This window comes from Melanotaenia boesemani, chromosome 12 (assembly GCF_017639745.1).
Source record: "Melanotaenia boesemani isolate fMelBoe1 chromosome 12, fMelBoe1.pri, whole genome shotgun sequence".
Taxonomy (NCBI): domain Eukaryota; kingdom Metazoa; phylum Chordata; class Actinopteri; order Atheriniformes; family Melanotaeniidae; genus Melanotaenia; species Melanotaenia boesemani.
In genome coordinates this window covers 27,080,988-27,096,826 of record NC_055693.1, presented here as the reverse complement: position 1 = coordinate 27,096,826, position 15,839 = coordinate 27,080,988, and the positions used below count along the sequence as shown (strand labels likewise).

General features: G+C 39.0%; 1 protein-coding gene and 1 long non-coding RNA gene across 2 annotated transcripts in view; one reads left to right on the top strand and one right to left on the bottom strand.

Annotated features, from left to right (window-relative positions):
* Positions 1 to 15,839, top strand: part of LOC121650691 (transmembrane protein 163-like) — an 85,790-nt gene that overhangs the window by 32,580 nt on the left and 37,371 nt on the right. The window lies entirely within an intron of this gene.
* On the bottom strand, positions 8,265 to 14,711 carry LOC121650692. Its single transcript, XR_006012317.1, has 3 exons — positions 14,698 to 14,711; positions 13,460 to 13,558; positions 8,265 to 9,211 (listed from the first exon to the last, which is right to left on the bottom strand). It is a non-coding gene; the product is annotated as an uncharacterized LOC121650692 (long non-coding RNA).

Genomic DNA, 15,839 nt, shown 5'->3' with positions numbered 1-15,839 from the left:
AGTGGGAAGGTCATTTATCCTCATTCCACAGAGTAATTTCCATCTCCTCTGTCACCTTTTTGGGGAACAACATATAATTGGAGAAACCGGTGTCAGCATCTCACTCCTTAGCTCTCCATGTAGGTTTCCTTACACACAGAGGGAAACCTGTTAAATATAAGAGTAAGAAAATGGGGGAGGGGAAAGAAGGGGAAAAGCGTGGCAAGAAAGAGTCATTTTAGAGAACAAGAAGATAAATCATTTCAAAGCACCTCCATCTGGGGTGTAAATCAATAAGAATAAAAATCTTCAAGTTGCATTGCCAGACTGATTCCGAACTTTTTCATTTAACCAGGCATTCCTTATGAGCATGTTCTTATTTACAATGGTACATGGACAAAAGATAAAGCCTTGAGTAAGTTGGGAAATATTTTGAGTTGATTTTAGCAGATAAAAACTATTTTGAATAGCTGTGGGGTGCTTAAACTAGGCTGCATAGGATCATCAGGAGGTAAAGGTGTTGTAAGGCCTTGGACCTAATACATTTTCTCTCGGTTGCTAAGACACATTTCTCTCCTTTTCTCCAAATTGTGAACACAAAACCCAATTTTCAAGCTACATTCACAAAACCTCAGACTTCTTGCAAAACCAAACTCTTACCTCAAAACAGTTTAATCTGTTCCCAAAACTGAGCTATGTTGTCAGATCATGGTCCGATTCAATCAAAATTAAAAACACGACTGAGAAGTCACTAAATAGCTAAATAAATAGCTATTTATCACTAAATATCAAAAACACAATGCTCAGGACATGAAGCTGTAGAAATAAATGCTTACTGTTCACTGTAGGCTAAATGGCTTACTGTATGACAAAAAAAAACCTGCCTATTTCGAGGTTATAGTAACATAGACTAACATACAGTATGATATGTATGATCTATATGATCCATATCTATATATATATGTGGCAAGCTCGGGGGAGTCAGGGAATAAAATAGGTAGACTTACGGGCTACAAGCCAGTAAATAATATTGTTAAGTTGCAGACAACGCCACCCTGGGACTTTCACCGCAGGGAATAACAACAGAAACTCCAGCAAGGCAACCAGGTCCGTTATACTAAGGAGGCGTGAGACCAGCGTCCAATGAATTAAACAATCTTTATTATTTAAAATATGCAAAACAAAACCAAAACCCACGGTTCAACAATAAAAGATGGCTGAAGCTTACCAGGAGGGAGGTGGGCGAAACAAGGTGAGGGGATCCGAACCAAAGCCACCCCAAACACACGTGCAAAACAAACACACTTCACACCGCACTTCAGTTCCACAGCACAGGCAAATGTGATCAGCATGCAGATGAGGGGAGGATCCAACTAGGAAGGGGACCCACACCGCAGAAGCACCACCAACTCCAAGCTTTCAGGCCACTAAAAGAAAAAATGAAAATACAGTTATAAAAAAACCTGTGAGGTTAGTCACAATAAAAAAAAAGGAACAACAACCAAACCAAATAAAACTGCTGCAACATAAAACATCCACACTGGAGGCCAACCGCCAGAGCCAGTCCTCGATACAGGCCGCGTCCCGGGCCTCCACTGGAGCAGCAGAGCGTAAAAGTGTCCCAAAACAATTAAAAGAGTCAAAGTTAAAATAAGCAAAGCAACAGCAGCAAAGCAGAACAGTGTTCAGTAGGCGTGGGGATGGCTGTAGTTCCTCCAGCACCACACGCCACCGCAATCGCTGTCAGTCGCCTGGAAGGCGGCTGCGTTGTTAAAATGCCGTCAAATAAATCCGCCTAAAACAAAGACAAACAACCACGAACATCCGATATAGCCAGGAAAAGCCCCCACAAGCTGTGGATTGACCTACCCGGATGACAGGGGTTCGCCACACAAAGAAGTCGTTCTGGCGCGAGAGGCAGCACAACACACGGGTTTCCCTACAGGAGCACATTCTGTTAACACCTACTCCACCAGAAAACCAGACACAGGAAAAGCAAGATTAAGGTACCACAGCAGTCTTGGTGTGAGAGCCAGTACCACGCGCAGCAATAACAACCTCCACGACAGCCGGAGGTCAGGCGACCTGTCAACCAGACAAACATAGCCCAAAGCTGGCCCCTCGCCTGCTTAAATACGTCGCCCCCTGCCGCTGATTGGTCGATACTGTAAGCACTCACCTCATACTGCCACATATACATGCATCCCTGATCAAAAGCCATGTTCGAAATCAATTTTGAGTTGTTCTGTTTAACCGGTGACACCTGTGTTTAATTGTGTTTGACTTTCTCCACCAGTGCTCACTATTATGCAATACGGTGCATCACAATGAAAATGTTGTGTCTAAACGCGTGAAAAGTGCTTATGGTTTTGCAAAACGAGTGATTCAGTCAGTGGGTTCAGGCAACTAAACATTTGGTTCAGACAAAAGGGTTTAGTGTTTTAGCAATTGAGGAAAACTTGTTGTGGGATGTGTTCAGCTCAGAGCGTCTGAATATGAGTGAGTGTGTGCGCAAAGGAAGGCGCGTCGCCGTGAGAAATGAGACCGGAAGAGCGGGTGTGTGTGAGTGAATACCACCCCCCCCCCCCCCCGGTTAGAAAACGAGATGGTGACCAGAGCAGGTAGAGAGCAGTAGTGGATATTAATAACAGTGCAGATTTGTAATAAAGCCCTCCTTTTCTTCAGCGTGTGTAGACCTCAAAAAGTGTAGCATGTAGTTTAGGGAGTTAGCCCCGAAGCAAATGCTACTTCAGCCCTGGAGAAGATGGATCTCCCCTGTGTCTTCCAACCATGGTCAGGAGAGGGAACAGGAAGGGTTAACACTGTAAACAACAATGTACAATCGCTTGTTTTAGCTTTCCACTGCCACATGGGGGCAGTGCTCAAAATACAGGGCAGCTTGAAAAGGGGTCTCTTGTTTTGTGTTTCCTGTTGTTGTTTTCTTTCCTGAAAGAGCTCATTAGCTTATGTGTTGTAAACATTGCTAAACTGAGTACTTAAAAGGAAGGATTAGTACCAGAGACTATCATTACTGGCAGTGGTTTGTGGTCCTAGGGGCAATATTTTGGGTGCTTTAACCTCTTTGATTTTAAATTTGTTGTTGTTGAACTGGCCTATCTGGCTCAAGCTTTTAGTACTTTGGAAGGCCCGTGGACCCTGCAGCTCTGTGCATGGAATCAGGCTACGTTCACACTGCAGGTCTTAATGCTCAAATTCAATGTTTTACCGAAATCTGATTTTTTTCCCATGGTCATTCACATTATCATTTGAATGTGACCTTCATTACACTTAAATGTAAACGGTACATGGCCTTGAAGTGGCATGCATGCTCAGAGGAAAACATGATGTCACGGTGTGTCGTGTTTATGGAAGTAAATATGGATGCTTCATATGTATCATAAGTACTTGCACGGTCGGAATTGACAAAATTATACCCAATTATTAAAGAAATGATTCAGTATTGCTGCATTTCCCTTCCAGCGGCACAGAATTGTGAAATCTGTGATTTTTGACATCAAATTCGGATGAAATGCAGCATTAACATTCAGACAAATCGGAACTGATCTGTGTATACGGAGCCTCAGACTTGTACCCGTGTAAAAGTATGACCCTTCTATAAGTAGTATTTGCTAAACAAAGTTTGGAGGAAGAAAATGAACAAAATAAGGAGTCTTGGCAATGCAAAACAAAAATTAAGATGTCCTGATTCTTTTAAACCCAATACATTGTGTTTATTTGTAATTTCATGTCATGCATGTTGCACATATTGTCTGTTAGAACTGATTCAGGTACGGTGTGTTTTCTACAATACAAAAAAAAAAAAAAAAAACACATTAGTGAAGGTATAAACTTTTTAACAAGAATGAGGAGATTGTTTTGGATTTCGACAGATCCACAGACTTTTATTTATTTAGTTTTTTTAAAGCACAGCCTTTAACTGTGCATCAAAAAACATTGATGCAAACTCCGCTAGTTACTCACCACCCACTCATGTTAGCCCTCCCTAGAGCTCAGCGCAGCCAAAACAGAGTCTTGTATCAATTCTGTGAGGCAGACAGATAAAGTACAAATAGTCAGACAGGTTGAGATATGTGGATGATGGGGCGTGGGTGGTTGTCAGATGAGTAAACAACATTTATCTGCAAAGTAGGATTTAGCAATGAAACCTTGAATAGAGATGAATGGCTCTTTCCCTTCTCTAAAAGTACCATCACAGCACTTTTTTTTTTTTTACAAATGTTTTTTCTCTGTCTGTTTGTATTTTCCATGCAGCTTGCTATGGTCACAGGCACTTAAACGCAACACACATCCATGCATTTGTTGCCACATCTCCATGGGGGTTGCCCATTGTCATTACTGAATGACTGAATGAGCCTTACCCATAACTTCCTCCCATCCCTGACCCTAAAACCAAGTCTTGACCCGCAAAAATCATTTTGCACCCAAGGGGACAAAATTTCTGCCCACATGTTTACAGGAAGTCCCCATAAGTATGTATGCAGTCAGATATTCCTCTCCATCACACAGGAAAAACCACGCACATGTACTTGAAACAGAACACTAATCTGCACTCAATCTTCAGTCACCTCTTGGTGAGACAGCCAGAGGTACTTAAATTATATCTGAGTGAGTGCATGTTTGAGTGTGTCTGTGCACATGACCCTAGCTAATGAACAGACAGAATTCTCTTTCACAGTCTCAGTAATGTCTAATACAGTGACGCAGACGTTTTACTGAATAGGCAGCCTGAGAGCACAATGTCACACTGTGGTACACCATTGTCAGAAATCTGGAATCAGTTGGTCAACAAGATGCTACTGAAGCATTTCCTGGAAGTATCAAATGATTATCACTAATTTTCAGCCTTCAAAACTTTTTACAGTACCACCCATCTCAGCACGAAAGTAAACTTTAAATTGCTCTTCATTAAAGTATATGTTTGATCTCACATGCTTCAGGTGACGTTGCTTTTGGAGAAGGAAACATGAAACATTTGTGGTACATGTCAAAGTTTTCTTTTATCAATCACAGACCAGAGCTGACAGATTTTCCTCTCATATAACAAAGAATTTCTGTCTCTGTCTCTGTTTGCTGCAAAACCTATTTCATTTACTTCAGACTCAGTGGTGTGTGGACTGTTCAGTTTGAGGACATTTGGATGAAGGGTGGTCTCATTTAGGTCACAGTCTTTTGTGACCTATAGGTTCAAAACCCTAGCCACAAGCCAATGTCTGAAGTTTGAGGTACCAACACTTCTTGATCACCATAGCTTGTCACTGTCAAACAAATCTGTGATCACTAGCACCCAAAGTGCTTTACATTGTATCCATTATTCATTTCCTCATTCATACGTAGTGATGGAAAGTTACATGTGTAGTTATGTAGGTCTAGGGCAGGCTGACGGAAATGTAGCGGCCAATCGGTACCTACAGCAGCTCCGATCACTACCGAACATTCATCCACCACCAGCAATGCCGACACTGGAGGCAAGGAGGGTGAAGTGTCTCGCCCAAGGACACAACAGACAACTGGGGAGAGTGGGAATCGATCAGCCAACCTTTCTCTGAGGAATTAAATGCCAGATACTAGAAACATAACTTATAACATATTTAATTTTTCTGTCATTGACATTTGATTTTGTCTCATGCTTCACCTTTAAACCTGCATGTAAGCAAAGAGTATACAGTTTTATTGATAGAAAGCATCTTCACTTAGTGTGGGTAAAATACTCTGTACAGCAGAGGTCTCCAACTCTAGTCCTCGTGAGCTACTGTCCTGCAGGTTTTAGATGTCTCCTATTACAACACACCTCTGCACAAGCCTTTTAATTACCCAGTGATTTAAGTCAGGTGTGTTGCATCAGGGAAGAATCCAAAACCTACAGGATAGTAGCTCATGAGGACCGGAGTTGGAGATCCCTGCTGTACAGTATCTATAAACGGCTGCTGCTTATTTCCACTGTGAAAGCTCTGCTGTACGCTTAACCCTTTGGCATTCCAGTGGGTCGCAGGGTACAGGCTTTGAGTGTTCCTGCAAGACTGCAGGAATGCCAAAAGGGTTTATAATATAGTTTATCTTAAATAGTCTTTTTCAAGAGTGACACAAGTCATGTATTTTCTTGAAGTGTTATTAGTCATTCTCACAGTCAAACCCACCACTTTTATCTAATACTTGTTATTTTCTCTAAACTCTCTCAAGAGGTAGAGATGAAGGTTAAAAGAAAGTGACAGCACAGAATCAAATGGATGGAAATAGTTGTTGGTTCTGACGTGCACCTCATTCATTTTTAAGCAAGATAAAACAGTGTATTGAGTGCAGGATGCGTGAAACTGGGCTGCAGCTGCTGTGAATGTGGGTTAGCTTGCAGTGAATATAATTCTATAAACAGAGCCATACTGAATTTCTCAAAACAAAGAGTGTTTTCAGATAAGGTCATGCATAGTAAGCTTTAAAAACAGATGGGATATAAATCCATGCTTAGACAGCGACTGTGACAGGACATGAGTTGAAGATGTTTTTTGTGTTGTTCTGTCATCAAATTGTCACCTGTAGCATAGTTAAGAGTTAAGAGTCTCTTCCCAAGGCCATATATATATGGATATATATATATATGTATATATATATATATACATATATATATATATATATATATAATGTATAGGATATTTTCTTACATGCCCAGTCCTTTTCTGTTGTAACTGCAGTTTCAGTTCTAGCTGTTTCTGAGGCTTTCCTCAGCTGCCAAACACATTGGAGTCCAATACATCACACAATGTTTTCATCTGAGAAGCCTATCAGCGCCTTCTGCGCTGCTGTTACCACGGTGACATGGTAATGATGAAACAAGAGGCCTGTTGCCATGACAGGACTGCTCATCACATTGTGCCTCTAGAAACAAGCATGGTCCATACTTCTGTGGGATGTATAACCAAAAATATATAAAACAAACCCAAGCCCTCTTACGGTTATATGTACTGTTATGTTTACCATACTATTTTTTTTTATAATGGGTCGGATTTTCCTTTAGGTGTTATAGTTCATACTAGCATTTTAGGCAAGTACAAACTGATGTTAGCTATTTAAATTGCGTTGAATCAAATGTTTGGACAATTTCACAGCTATGATTTGTTCCATGATAAAGACAATATGTTTGAAATTCAAGAATGTCTTTACATTTCAAACATCTGCTTCCAAGGTGTTTTCCTGTCTCCTCAATATTATCACCCTCTAAAGTGATAAGCTGCTGTTTTTAAGTCTGAAAGCACAGATATATAAATAAGCTTCACTTTGATGTTGCCAGTTAGCGCCTCCCTTGTTTGGTTTTCAGGTTTTTGTACTGTAAAAAGAAAATAGTGGGAGAGGTTAAAACATACGCTGGTTGTAAAAATGCGCCTAAAATCATGAAATATAAACTATTAAACTGTAACAAAGTCACAAGTGCAAGTAATGTTAACAGAAGTAGTATTCATTTGTTTGATTAAAATGTCCATATATGCACAGATGTGATCAATATTACTCTTCACAGTATTTTTGGGTTGGTGGGTGCAGCCTTGGAAAAGCTCCTTTTAAGTGTCAATTAATAAGTTACATTGTTTATATCTAAATTAAAATCATGTCTGCTTTCTCTGTAGGGTTGCTCGTAATTGCTTCTCTAAATGGTAATCAGTCAAAAGCCTTTTTTAAGCTTTGTTGGGTTTTTGGTAGGAGCAATTAATAAAAACTATTACACTACAGACACATGCTAGTAACTGTGCAATAAAAACAATCAACTGTGTGTGTGAGAGAAAGAGTGAGTGTTAAATTGAGGTGATAAAATAATGGGGGGCAGATTGGGGACTTCACCATGTAGCTGGTGAAGACACAAGATGGCCATTCTGTGGGAGCAAGGGGGCCAAAAGATGGCTACCATTGTCAAGGAGACCAGTGAGCTAGTGGTTCTTTGTCTATAGTTGTGTCCCAATTCAGGGTCTGCACACTTTGAAGTGCAGATTCGTCAGCTACATACATCATTGTGGTGCATCAAGCAATCCGATTTCGAAGGCGCCTCAGAATCTACAAATCCACACTTTGTTGGGCCTCAAAGGAAGGCTGCTGGTGATGTATCCTTCGCGGCCTCTTCTCTTCCAGAATTAATTGCGCACAAGACGATAGCAAATGAGCAGCCAAGCTCAGAAGAAAACCTTTTTTTTTTTTTTTAACAACACTTTAATGGAAACACAACAAAACCAAGTACATTAAAAACATGTTTGTTAAACCTGTGGCATTAAAATTCAGTAATATTTTATATTTGTGGATTTTTAAGGGGTTGATGAAGAGTCTACCGACTGAAAGACAACAAAGTGTCAGAGTTTTCTTTTTTTTCTTTTTTTTTTTTTACATTATCACTCTGCGTTAACATTCACTAAAGTGTGCTATGATATGCAAACTTAGTAATATCAGAGAAAAGAAATTCAACATCCTATGTTGCTGCTATGGGAAATTCTCATTGGCTAGGTAGACTGTCCCATTTCACAAAAATTAAGCATATTTCAGAGTGTGCAGACTACACACTCCGAAGTGTGTAAACCTTGAATTGGGACACAGCTTATGTAGCCACATGTGCTGGCATGTAACAGTAACAACACATGATAGAATAGAACAAAAGTTTTAAGTCCCTGTTGTTAAGTGTTTAAAGTCCCTTCTTGTGTCTACATTAGTTAAAGACAAATCAAAATAGTTTGTGAGTGTTGGAAATTAAAAAGATGCCAGGTTAGACGGAGATGTTTAGAATATGAGAGCAATTCTTAAACATAACTTGTCTAAAATATTCAATCAACAATCCAAAGTAAATAAATAAAATAAAAACCATAAATAAACTGCAAATCAGTCACAGTAAAGGTGTCTAATTTTAACCATGTTGTGCTAAAGCTAAAGCTGATGTTAGCTGCTAAAGCCCAGTATGTGTCTTTTGTTACTAAAATTATCTGGAAACAGTTGGTCCTTGAGGATAGTGGGGGAGCTGGAAGGGATCCTATGTCCAGTTAAATCCAGTTGTGTTTCAGTTAAGCTGAGTTGGGTTCTCTTTCAAAGAAGGAAACTGATTGCTTCCTAATTGGAGAGGTTAGCAGGAAGGCTAACCAAGTTGTTGATTACCAGGCTGTGTCTTCTGGTGAGGCCTGGGTGGGAGCAGAGCTGCTGTTCCTTGGAGACGGAAGCGCTAGACTCGATGATCTGGCTGGAAGAGAGACTGAATCTGAATCAGAATGAGAATATTTTATTAATCCCAGAGGAAACTGTGTGCACACAGTTGCTCCATACCAAATAAAGAAAGGATAAGATAAAGATAGCAATCACAAAAAGAAAAATTACAGATTAGAACAATATCTATATAAACAGATACATGATAAATCCTGCCAGTAAGTAATATGTACAGTATTTCATATTGTATCTATATCTATCTTAAATGAAAGGAGTCCAGGGGCTTTATCCTTATGATGTGGGGAAATTGGTATTTTTCACAATGCTCCATTGCAAAACATAACAGTAGTTGGTGAGTGACATCTGAAATAATACTTTTCACTAATAGGAGCCCACATTATAAATGTGTGTGTACTTGTGTGGGTATCTCAGGGTTCTGTGTCTGTCTGTTTGTATTTGATTATGCACAACAGTCTCCAAAGGTCTCATTATTAAACTACAGGGGGAATGAATTGCGGTCAGAGCTGCACCAAAGACCAGGATTGTAAATTTGGTTTAGACTGACTCCCCACAAACAAAAACAAAACATATTCTGCAAAACTTTCTCGCTCAACTTACAGTTGTATTATCCACTCATGCACAGAAGCTCAGACTCATGCACATTTGGTTGTACAGCTTAAAAAGATATAAATGTGCAAGCACACACCTACATAGGTCAGTCTTACATAATTTTTCTCTTTTTACCTTTATTTTCTCCATTACTCCATAAGCTGAAAATGAATCCTTACTTGAGCTGAGCTGTCTGAATCAGCATCTTCTGAAGGTCACTGGGAGTCTCACATAATGAACACACTGACACAACACACCGACGAGTGGATGGGTTTATTTTCTCCTCTAAATTCTTTACTGTAAAAAATTGAGAAAAACTAACTGATGAAAAAGGCAGAAGACTGATATTTTAACTTAAGAGTACATTGATGTGTTGTGCACGTTTTGTGTGCTAAACATCCACCTACATATAAGCAAATTATTATAACTGACCTTGAACAAATTCCCAACAACAGCCAATGATCTTTTTATGCAACTAAAAATACAAATGAGTCTGGCCATTTGACTTTTATTATCCTGCCAATATAAAGGTTAAACCAAGAACATATTTACTATCTTTGTCTGATCAAGCATGGGAGGGCCACCAAAATAATTTACAAATAGGGCCTTGAATTTTTGCTATGCTCTTGACAGTGATATTTATTAAGAAAATGATGTTTTTTTTTTTTAATCTGATAGAAGCTGACTTTACTGTATAACCAGTTTGACATTCAAAATAATAAGTCAAAGCCTGGTCAAATGTGTTTCCACAAACCCTACTTATAAAAATAGTTTGCTTTTCAATGATATACATCAGTTATAAATGATGTGGTTGACTCTGTCATAAACAGTAAGAACGGGAAGCTTTGTAATAGCTCACAGCATTGTATGTGTGAGCAGTGAATTGCTATTACAGACACAATCTCCAATTTACTGAGACTGGCCGCAATCTCATTGTTTGGGCTTTGCATTTCTTTACAAAAAGAGATTTATTCAACTCACTGAAGCTTCCTTTATTGCTACAGCACAGAAAAGAAAAGCTCTAGGGTATAGGTGTCATTGGAGGTTTAATGATATTGCTACAAAGAGGGTCTGGTGAATAAATGGAGCCCTCAAAAATGAGTCCAATCGCTTCAGAAAATGAGGCAGAGACAGACATAAGTGATGGCTTGTGTTTGCTTCATTTACAAAAGTTAGTATTAGTATCTTTCCCCCCTAAAGAGGTTGAGATTCTGTGCATTTCTGTATTTGTTTGTAAGTTGGTTTCCTCTTATTTTGGACCTATTATAGTCGTGTACCACAGCTGTGTAACTGCCCCTGTCTGTAAAGGTCACGTTAATCATTTACAGCAATACTTGTTTCCCCTCCACACTCCATAGGGAAACCAGCTCTGTCAAACGTAACCACAGCAGCTTCACCATTTCTGCTAATTAATGCTCCCTCTATTTCTGCCATGAAAGACTTTAAGTCTTAAAACATTTCAGTGTTAATTTGTGAGGTAAACAGTGAATAGAGGGGAGAATTTTTTATGCTCCTGCCACCCATAGTGCTGATAGATAGTGTAATGTAATGACTCTCAACACAATAGTTAAGCCTGTTTGTTATAACTGGATGGAAATGTAAACTGGCTGATGGGTGCATAGATTTACATAAAACCTAAAGAACTGATTTTTATAACTTAAAGTGCATTTCTTTTCATTAAGCTTTTTTATTTAGTTCATTTAAGAAGAGAAAATGCACATTAAAAAGATTTCAGTTTTAAATTAATAATGTAAATGTGGCTGAATTAGCAAATATGTTTATTTTCATCTGAAGTCCCTTAGACACAAGAGACAATTAACACAAAATAATTAAGACTTTCATACATGTGCTTTAGCTCTGAAATGTTCTTAACATGTTTAGGAGGTGACTTCATGTAAGAATCATTGGTGTGAACACAAAAACGTGAATTGTCCTGGACAGGTTGGCGGCTCCATCCATCATTCTTTAAACACTGTGGTTTCCACAGGGTGCTTTTTACTTCATGTTCTGGTTCCCAATGCGTTCTACACAGACGTAGCACCGAAGTATTTTACTCTGTGAAAACGTAGATAAAGTTAGGGAATATTAAGTAATATACTGTGAGTCGTATGTGTTACTTTCAGTTGCGGTTAGGCAGTGGCTCAGGTCGCTGCCACTGTTGAGAAAAGCTACTCTATATCTAGACTACACTAATTGACATAGTAATGTCAAATTCTACATGTACTAGGGCTTGACGGAATTAAAAAGTCTTTATGAACTGAGGTTCCTCAGTAGTTAAACGTGTGAAGCCCCCAGGGCCTTTATGCAGACTTGGAGTTAATCTAGTGAATAAAGCTTTGCTGCTTGCTGTGAACAGGTTTCACCAGATGCGTATGGCCATATTTCTTTCAAGTTTCATAACCCTACATTTGTATGCTACATCAAAATCTAAAGACAAATGTAGGTGTTTACAGATATTTGACTGATTTATCATTGAAAATTATTCATCATCGCTCTTTGATCAAAAGCTATATTTCATGATGATTCTATGTCTTTTAAAAGTTAAAAGATAACAAAAGATAAATTATGATACTGGCACAAGCTGAGGTGCAATTAGAGACTTCAGAGGACTTTGTGTGTGTTGCTAATGAATGTCTTCATGATGTCAGTACATTTGTAGCCACAACATTTGCTTTTTTCTAACTTCATTGCAGCATTTCTTTCCAGGTGTGAAGACAACTAATAACTTGTTGTGATCTGATCTACTGGGGACACTCATCTCCTGATATAACCTTTGAACTCCTCTGAAAGTTTCTTAAACTATTAAAAAATCTCCAGGATGAAGATACTGAAAACCTGCATGTGTGCAGGAAGCATAAACCGAATTTCAGTACAAGTGCTGGTGATGCCCCCGTGCCAAGCTGCACACAGATGGCACTTCCCTTGCTGTGCCCATCGACTTCAGAGCCGCCTAGCTACAGATCAATACTGCTGGGCTGTTGAGGGAGGAGAGCTGATGGGGGAGCAGAGGAGTAGGTGGTTCACACCAGATAAAACAATGCAAGATTATGTTAGGGAAGGGAGGAAAAAGAGGGGAAAAAACTAAGCGATGAAATGAAAGGAACAGAAATAGACTATAAAGGGCAGACAAGCACAAAGAGAGGAAGGGCAGAAGTGTGGAAGGGTGATAAATAGTAAAACTCAAGTGAGAGGAAACAGGGGAGAAGGATGAGAAGATGAGGATGAGTGCAGTAAATAGGACAAGCCTTAGATAGAGAAGGAGGAGGAAAAAAAAAAACAAAAAAAAAACAATGATTTCTCTTTCTGCAGATATACAGGGACAGAGCAGGAGCAAGCGGGCCACCCGTCGAGGCCAAACAGTGAAAGCAGGACAGACAAGAGGGGGAGGTTAAAAAGAAGGAGAAATGAGGGGCAGAGGCAAAGGGACAGGAAGAATCCCAGCAGGATTTTCCGCAGGGTGAACTTAGCCAGAGTGCGGTGCACAGTGCAGAGCTGAGCTGAGCTGAAGGTCCTGAATTATTAAACACAACATTTTGCAGCTGAGCAGGCGGACGCAGCCTTGGCGGTCATGTCTGCTGAGGAAGCGAGGATTGTGTTAGTGTGCTCTGCGTTTGCAATACAGCTCGAGATTTCTTTAGTTGTATGTTTTTATTTCTAGTAATTAGTGTGAACTGTTTTTCTTTTACAGTCTTACATGTGTGTATTCCCAGTAAATGCCTATTTAAAGCTACTTCTCCGCATGAAAGTGGTGGCCTGTGGATTTATGTTTAACTTCTCTGGTGAAACCTTACACCTATGGAGAGAAATACAAACACTTAGACCAGAATTTTGGTTTGTACAAACAAATATTTTCCAATTACATTCATGCATGGCTTTATTAAAAGTTGTTTATATTGAAAAAAAAAGTGTTTTCCTGGAGGCCATGCTGTTTATTTATTTACTTATTGAGAAAGTTAAATGCTAATGAGGTTGCATTATTTATGTTGCACGCCAGTATTTGCTGGGTGTGGACAGTGTGGCTGCACAAAGTGCAGGTTGTTGACAAAAAGCACTTTTGTCAATGCTGATAGATTTGGCTAAAGGTTAATAAACATGCCTTGTCTATAAATTGTAATCATGCATATCAGTGAACTAATTCATACATGACCCCATAGGCCTGATTGCATCTGTCTTTGGATTCACATTGCAGTGGTTCAGAAGGTGGCCTATTAACACTCTTGAAATTTTATGTCAGCAAAAAATAGCAGCAGGAGCAGAATAAAGCAAAATCAAAGTGAAAAAGAATCCAGATAAGACTCAAACATTTCCTTCTGGGGGTGGAGGTCAGGGAAATGACATTTTCTGCAACTTCCACATTCAAATATGAGGTTTTCTTATTAATTCAGTGAGCTTGTACGTTTGCTTTTTACACATTTAGCTGTGCTCTTTTCACGTTTTGTGATTTGAAATGTAAAACTGACACATTCTTCCTTCATGGACTAGTTTATTACATATTTTGATTATCAAGTTGGACTTTGCATGTTGAAATGTAAGCTGGAAAACACAGGAAATATGTTTGTAGTTGATCTAAGTTTAAGTCCAGTTTAACATTTCCCTGTAAATTGCCATTTCCACTTACTGACACACATTTAGTCTTGAAGGGTGATTTTTATTTAGTTTTTTTAACAGCAGGGTTTTAGTGAGCCCCAGTAGGAGTATTAGCATGAAATTAGCATAAAAATCTTGTTTGGTCCAGCCTAATTGGTCCATAATTTCTCCTCCCTGTCAGCTCTCTTTGTTTTGTTGCTGTCTGACTCCCTCTGTTCTTATACCTACAAACCCTACTCCAAAAGAGATTCTGTGTAAAATGTAAATGAAGACACAGTGAAAAAGTTTTTGAATTTCATAAACCTATATTTTATTTAGACTAGAATAGAATAGATTAGAAGATACCTCAAAATGTAGGACATCAAAAGAAAGGAAAAGTGATAACTTAAAAGAAAATGCTGCCGAATCATACTACTATTTCATTAAAATTTTTCTAAAAACTATTTAAATTCATCTGACAACAGTACTGCTGCCGACTTTGTCTCAGTTCATTTTTAAATGAGCTTTGACCCGGTGAAGAAAGCAGTGTTCCTTGGTCATGTTCACAGACCCTTAACCTCCATTTGTGGATGGCAACATAAACAGTGCTCACAGACAGGATTTCTGGAAGTGTCTCTGAGCCCATGCAGTGATTTCCAGTAGAGAATAATGTTTATTTTTAATGCAGTTCCATCTGAGGCCTTGAAGATCAAAGACATCCAGTATTAATTTATGGCCATGTCACTTGTGCAAAGACTTCAGCTTCTCTGAAGCTTTTGATATTATGTTCTATAAATGTTCATTTATATTATATATATATATTATATTATTATATTATATTTATAGACACAGATTTTTATAGATTGCTGAACCCATATTTACCTCTGAGAGACTTTTTAAACCCAGTCATACTGACCTGTTGCCAACTGTCCCACTTTGGTTAAAGGAATTGCAAATCATTGCATTCCTTTATTCTAAAAACACATTTTAAACTGCATTTCAACCTCTTTTGGGGTTTTGCACCCCTCTACTAGTCATATTCTCGTACTCATTACACTTCTTTCCAGCACAGTATTTTGTATAACTCAAATAAACTGATGGAGAGCCACAGTGATATTCTTCATATATCCAGAACATAATGACCACAACTTCAACAGATGTGTTTCTTATCTGCAGATGACTCACCCCGATCAGACTGAAAGCTCAGTGTCATTAACTGGCTGCAGATCGTATAATCTCTGTCAGCTTCTTTTTTTCATCTTCATCTTTCATCTCATACCTTCCTGCTTCTGGTACTGTTTCACCCACGCTGTCTCTCTGTCTAGCTCTGTCACTATTTGTCCAGCCATCTCGCCTTTTCTCCTCCCACCTTCTTCCCATTCCTAGTCTGCCACTTTATTCCTTTGCACCGTGAGATGTAATTGAGTTCTGCCCCCTCAGATTGAGCTCCTGCCCTTGAGGAACAGAGAAGAGGATGTAATTAAATTTTTATTTGGTTGCAAATTATT